Source organism: Cynocephalus volans, chromosome 10 (genome assembly GCF_027409185.1).
Source record: "Cynocephalus volans isolate mCynVol1 chromosome 10, mCynVol1.pri, whole genome shotgun sequence".
NCBI classification, from domain to species: domain Eukaryota; kingdom Metazoa; phylum Chordata; class Mammalia; order Dermoptera; family Cynocephalidae; genus Cynocephalus; species Cynocephalus volans.
The window spans coordinates 94,963,460-94,970,967 of NC_084469.1; positions in this window are offsets into that span (position 1 = coordinate 94,963,460).

Here is a 7,508-nt window from a genome sequence, read left to right on the forward strand (position 1 = left end):
ATTTTCTTTCTCTAATTTGAAGTTTGTTGAATTCATGAGTTATTTAGACTACACAAGAGGTCTTCAAAAGTTTATGGAAAGAGTATTCATGTTATGTCGCCTCTGCCCCAGGGTGATGGAGACACAAAAAGGATTACTCAAAGCCCATTTCTTCTGAGCAGTGAGAAGCCCCGAAGGGGTTAATTTTCCAGGAACCCCCGAGAGAGGCATTCCTCCTCAGAAAATTAACATTGAACTGGGGTCTTCTCTCAGTATTTATTCTCCAGGCCAGAAAGTTACAAAAAAGAAACATAGGTGGTTACAAAAAGAACAGTAAGATAATTGTCATGGCAACAGTTATTAGGTTTAGTTGCACCAAGGACATCTGTCCTTGGAGCCAGCAATTTTGCTGTTACAATTCTTTACCTACAACAGAGACTTTAGCCTGGGGAAAGTCTCCTGTCTTTTGCAAGCTTAACATTTCTATGTGTAATTTTTAAAAAGTTAGGCTATACCTGAAACTACAGGGCTTTGGAAGCTAGGCCCTATGAAATTCATTTGCTTTATTAATATTAGTACACTCCACACTATTATGTTTTAATTCAATTTTTTCTTGAACTTTTTGGAAGTCCCTCATATTTTTACAATGTAAGTAGTGATTTTGTTTTATGTGTTTTATGTATTCTGTAAGTAAGGAGACATTGAAAAATGTCACTTTGAAAATTGTTGGAATTTTTTTATTACTTGCCTAGTGTAGCAGGTACTGGGTATCACTTTCCCTTTTGGGGTATTATCATAGGGGCCAGGATACAGCTCTCTGCCACATGAGGTTGGTATGAGAACAATTCACTATGCAGATTGCCTGTATGTGAGCCTGTGATATGTGCAAAATTGTGTGTGTTTGGGTCTGGTTATTCAACAAATATTAATTTCCTGTGTAACAGGCCCTCTAGTAGGTTCTGCATTGAACAAATCACAAATCACAGAGTCTGTAATTTTATAAGTTCTGGGGGAGGGTTCAGGTATCTGGTGTTCTCTGTGTCCTGGAAGGAGTGACACTGGGAGTCCAAGTTTCTTACTCCATGATGTAGGTGTTTTTTGAGTGTTTCCCAGTCAGCGTATCTTGAAACTGAAAGTCACATGAGGCCCAGTTGGACTTGTGAGTGAATTTAATGTTTAAAAGTCTGAATAGGGAGCTGGACAGTTAGCTCAGTTGGTTAGGGCACAGTGTTATAGCACCAAGATCAAGGGTTTGGATCCCATACTTGCCAGCAGCAAAAATAAAAAAATATTTTTTAAAAAAAGGTTGGATATTTGCAATATTAACTTTTTCCAAAATACATCAAAAAGTGGAAGCATCGCAAGTATTTTTTTAAGTTTATATGGGCTGTAATATTTCAGAGTGCTCAGTCCTAAATTAACAACACAGCATATGATGGCAGTTTAGCCCTCTTCGTAGAATTTTCTCACCTCTGAATATCTTTTCAAATGTATTGACTTTTTACTTCAGTTTTCCCACAGTAGCAGCACGTCCACCAGATAAGAGGTTTTTTTTTTTTTTTTTTTTTTTTTAAGATGACCAGTAAGGGGATCTTTACCCTTGATTTGGTGTTGTCAGCACCACGCTCTCCCAAGTGAGCCACGGGCCAGCCTGATAAGAGACTCTTGAATGATAATTTTTGTAATAGTAAAATCAGAATTGATGCCATAACTGATTAGTGCGGTACATTGTTAAGTTTGAATTTATTCAGTATTTGAAAAATTAGTTTCATTTTGTCTCATTATTTTTGTAAGATTTTCATGTCAAACATTTCAATTCATAGTATTTTTATTGGAATAAATAAGTAAATGCATATAATTTCTGGATAAGAATTCTTGATTTCTAGTCAATCTCATTAAGGCCTCCTTTCTGTGACTTACTGAAGCTTTCTTGACATGAGAGCTCATGATTTCTCCTTCAAAATAACATGGTTTTGTTTTGTTTTGTTTCTGACAGTAACAATATGTGTAATCAACTGTATTAGTTAGCTTTTGCCTATTTATTCCAATGCTCATTGATCTGGGGGTCTGCTTGGGTCGATTGTTCCAAGTGGTGGGTCTCTAAGACCACTCTTTCTTTGCTTTGGCAAAAAATGAGGGTCAGCCTAGGTAACTCTGATCCAAGTGTGTCAATTATGTGGCTGAAAATTAATGGATGACAGTCCCATAAGGGAATTTCCTCATGATGGATCATCTAAAGAAGAGAGGGAAATGATTTTCCGGTACATGTTTCAGGCCTTTCTGCCATATTTGCTTACGTTCCACTGGTTCAAGCAAGTCACATGGCCTGGCCTAAAGAGAAGGATGGCTGCACTCTGCCCATCATGAGAACATTGTTTTAGTCCGTTTTGTGTCGCTATAACAGAAATACCTGAGACTGGGTAATTTATAAGGAAAAGAGGTTTATGTGGCTTATGATTCTGGGACAGCTGCATCTGGCATGGGCCTCAGGCTACTTCTACTCATGGCAGAAAGTGGCAGGGAGCCAGCAGGTACAAGCAGATCCCATGGCAAGAGGAAGCAAGAGAGAGGAACAAGAGAAAGAGAGAAGGTGCCAGGGTCTTTTCAAGCAACAAGCTCTCGTGAGAACTGATAGAGCAAGAACTCACTCACTAATCCCCCCTCTCCCAGGGAGAGCATTAATTCATTCATGAGGGATCCGCCCCCATGACTCAATCAGTTTCCAACACTGCCACATTGGAGATCAAATTTCCACATGAGTTTTGGAGGGGACAACACATTCAAACTCCATCAGACATTAACTAGGTTGTTTCACAGGGGACTGAAAACTATGCATTAATAAATAATGTCATCTACCACACCATCTTCTATATTCTTTGAGAGTAGGGACTGCGTTATGTGTCATAATTATGTAGAATCTAGCAAAAATTCCTTTTAATAAGTGGCCCTCCATATACAAAGTGGAGAGAATAGCATAATAAAAAATTTTCCGTTTTCTGGCATCAACAATTTTCACCTCTACCTCACCTATTTCCCTCTCGACAGTTATAGAGCAATTCTCAGATATCTTATCCTTGGATATTTTGTGATATATCTATTTCTTCAACATCATGACAATCACATTATCACACCTATAGATGAACAATTATCGCTTAGTATATTAAATACATAGGCAGCACTCAATTTTCCTTATTGTCTCCAAAGTTTTAAGGTTAGATTGTTTGAATCGGGATTTAAATAATCCTAGATTTGAATTTATTAGTATTTATATCTGTTTAGTTTATATTTCCCTAATTGCACATTTTTCTTTTTATTTGTTGAATATAATAGATCATGTAGGAAATTTCATGCAGTGAGGTATTTAATGCTGTTACCTGCATTTATTTCACACCTCCTGTTTACTATATTTTCTTTACATTGCAATTTAAATCTAGAAATGTTACCATATCTAGGTGTGATTTGTCTCTCCTGATTTTTCTCTGCATAATCTTTTTTTCTTTTGGAAGATGACCAGTAAGGGTATCTGAGCCAGTGACCTTGGTGTCATAAGGCTGCACTTTAACCAACCGAGCTAAAATGGCCAGCCCTTTCTCTGCATAATCTTGAAGATGCTTAGGCAAACCTTTAATGCATAAATACTTTGGAATATGTTTTTCAACATAACCAAAAGGTCATTATCACACCTGAAACAATCAAATATTCCTTAATATATTCAAATATATGAGTAGTCACTTTTCCTAAATTTCCAGAGGGATCTTATAAAATCCATACATTTCAATTTGTCAGAATGTCCTTTAACTGGTAAGGGTCTAGTATTGAGAATATATAAAGAACTCTTAATGAGACAACCTAGTTAAAAAGTGGCTAATGGCTGTTTCTCCAAAGAAGATATATACAAAGTGTCAATAAGCAAATGAATGGAAGTTCCACATAACTGCTTGTTTTGGAAATTCAAATCAAAACAATGAGATATCATTTTATACCAACTACAATGGCTGTAATTTTTAAAAACTGAAAATGCCACAGTGCTCTCCTATAACAGTGCAGCAGCCGTTCCCTACAGTAATCATTCCCTGTGTTCTTGTAAGGGTTTTATATTGGTTTGGTTTGTTGTTGCTCTTGCTGCTGCTTTGGGTTTGCTCTTTTTCTTTTCTTTTCTTTTTTTTAAGATTCAAGAGTTAGTTGTGACAGTTTTTGCCACGTTTTTAGTTGTTTTTGTGGAGGGACAGAACGCTTGAGTTCCCTATTCTGCCTTTTTTCATGATGGTGTCACTCCAGAGGGATACTTACTGAATTTTTTTTGCTAGATTCTTTCTTACAATACATAATAGAATCTCTGCCTTCAAACATATTTAAATTGCGTGGTAGATTAAATTATTGACCCTTATTTTTTGATCCCCTGTGAAATAATAGTTGTGTCCTCATGTTTGGTAGAGTGTATTTCTTCCCTTCATGTTGGCCATGGGACACTTGAGCCAATGGGATGTGAACCCATGTTATGGGAGAGAGGCCTAAATAGACATGTCCCGTTGCCTTGCATGCATTCCTCAGTGGTCCATGTTAAGGAAACTTCCTTCAGGTGGCTGGTGTCCATTTGGCTTCAGCCTCAGTGCACTTAAGCAGAGGTGGGAAGCCTCAGGCCCTGAATGAACACATCTGGGTCAGAGCCACTTCAGCTAGCCCAAACTTTCTGCTGAAAAAAGCTGCCATGGGGAACTTCCAAACCTGCTTGTCATAACCTACCCAAGCCAACCACTAGACCACTGAGCATGAGTCTTGCTTATTACTGTGGTATGTAATAAGCAAAGGCTGATTAGAACAGTTGATATAATTCTTGTTCATGTTAGAAGAATGCCATCCCTGAGAACCCGTGTGTTCTGTTAGGACAGAGCTGCTCTGGTAAGACAGAAAGGAAAGACTCTAAGATGGACAAGGGATGAAGAAAATCTTGTAGGAACAGTTACAGGGCCTTTGCATTTCTTTGTTTTATTCAAATAAAATGATATGAATTTGAAGGGCCTGGAAAAAAATGTCACTAAAATAATGAGACAAAATAACATGCATTTTTCAAAGATTGCATAAAATCAAAATGAAAGTCGTGCTTGTGCTGTTTTCACAGAGCAGTTTTTGCTGTTTTACTAAAAAACTAGTAAAGTAGAAGGTGGTGTGGGCATCGTTACAAGAGATCGACTGCAGAAATTGACTTTGGGGGCCGAGCCCGTGGCGCACTCGGATCCTATATAGGAATGACCGGTGCACTCACTGGCTGAGTGCCGGTCACGAAAAAACGACAAAAAAAAAAAAAAAAAGAAAGAAAAAAGAAATTGATTTTGGTATCAGTTGTGCTTTTACTTTACCAGTGATGAAATCCAGAATATTTTTGTCATGAAAATTGTCATTTAAATGTTTGCCTGGTCTGAATGTGTCCTTTTAACACCAAGGTCAAGGGTGTGGATCCCCCTACTGGTGTGTGTGTGTGTACTTATGCATACACACATATATATGTATATTTGGAAAGAAACATAAATATGAAAAAAATTCTAGGAAGAGGCCTAAACTAATACCAAGGTATACAGCATGGTATTTAAGGGTATGCACTCTGAAATACTGGAGCTCATGAAAACATTTAAAAAATTGTGAAGCTTTCGTTTTTTGCTATACTCATATTTGGGGATAATTTAACTATTTGCCTGTTTAAGCAGAACACACGGGAAAATCCAGTTGGGCATATTGTGGCTCTGGGTTTCAGCGCCATAGACTATGAAATACACAGACACAGCACAGCCATGCACTGGAACACAGGCACTGAGTCACTCCGGCCCAGACAAAGGGACCACCGCTTAGACACTTGAACCCTCCCAGACATACACACGCAGCCACGATGACAAACACAAGATCGCAGTCTTTGTTGTGGGGACACCCAGACACAGGCCCCCAAACACAGACACACCCTCCGAGGTCATGGCACCGGAGACTCTCAGGGACACTTCCACCAAGCATCGTCCCAGAGCCCCCACGGCAGCCCCCGCTCTCTGTCTTTCCCCGTGTAATCTGCCACCCCGTCCAGGAGAACACCTGCTGCCGTCGGTGGAGGCCGGACACGCCACTTCCCAGACAACCGCAGGCGGCTGCACTGCGGGAACGCGGCCTCGGTCACTTCCCGCCTCGCCCAGTCTCTGACCCCTCATCCGTCTCCCTGGAAACCAGAGGCTCCGCCTCCGCCCATGTGTGGGCTCCACCTCGTGCACCGCAATCCCAGGAGGCTCCGGGGCGGCGTCCCAGGCGGAGGGGCGCGCTGCATGCCGGGAGGACCCTGGGGGTGGGCGGGCGTCTGCGTAGCCTCCGCCCAAGATGGCCGCTCCCGGCGGGCCGCGCGTCGAGGAGGGCGTGCGCATGCGCTGCGGCGGGCGGACCTGAGGACCCCGGAGTATGCGGCGAGGCAGGCGCTGAGGGCTGGAACTCGCGGTGGGAGCGGGCGAGGGCGGCCCAGCCTCGGGCCTGAGGGGCCTCCGCGTGGCCGTGACGCGGGCTCTGCCGCCGCTGTCGCTTACCTTACGGCCGGGCGGCCACTGTTCCGACGGCAGGTGCAGCGGGGACCCCAGCGACGTCTCTGACCAGGAAGTCACGGGGCTGGACGTGATGTGATATTTACATCTCGAAATACCCTTTAAACAGGCCCGGGAAGGCGTGACGCCCCAGTCAGGACCCACTGGACGAGGGACGCTCGATGTGGGGCATCCACGGAAAACTTACTCCTCTGAGAATATTGGACTCGAGCTGCGGATGTTTGTTTTGATGACGTTCTTGATTGGGGGCCATGGATCAGGTAAGTGAGCTGGGAGCTGCTGTCTGCAAGGCCCAGCTGCATCTGTCTGCTTCAGTGGGGGCTCTAAAGCCCGATGTCGTCTTCACGCCTCCCTTCCAAAGCTCACACAGGTGCACCTTTGAAATATCTTAGTTGATGCACCAGCGTCTCACATGTAAAAAAGAGCTAAAGTATCTATAGTGTCCATTTTTGTGATTTTTTTTTTTTTTTTTTTTTTAAAGATGACCGGTAAGGGGATCTTAACCCTTGACTTGGTGTTGTCAGCACCACGGTCTCCCAAGTGAGCCAAGGGCCGGACCCATTTTTGTGAACATTAAGTATAACTAAGAAATGCATAGTTAAATGTTATGTGTTAATACATACAAATGGAAATATTATACTCATATCTGTGTGGTAAATGACATGCCAAAAACACTCTTGACACTTTAGGACCAGGTAAGGTAGTCTGTGTGTGCAGTGTTGCCTCCAAAAAATCTGGATTGAAATCCAGGCTAACATATGAATAGTGTCTATGATCTTGAGTTAGCTGAATTTATTCTTAGATTCAGTTTTCCATCTGTAAAAAGGGGAGAGTGATAACTGTTGTCTAAATAGTTACAGGATTAAGTGAGATAAATTATGGAAATTGGCCTGCAGTGTCATTCACAGAGGAGTTCAAAGAACTGTGTTCTTCACATACTCATTTAAAGACATCATGGGTAGG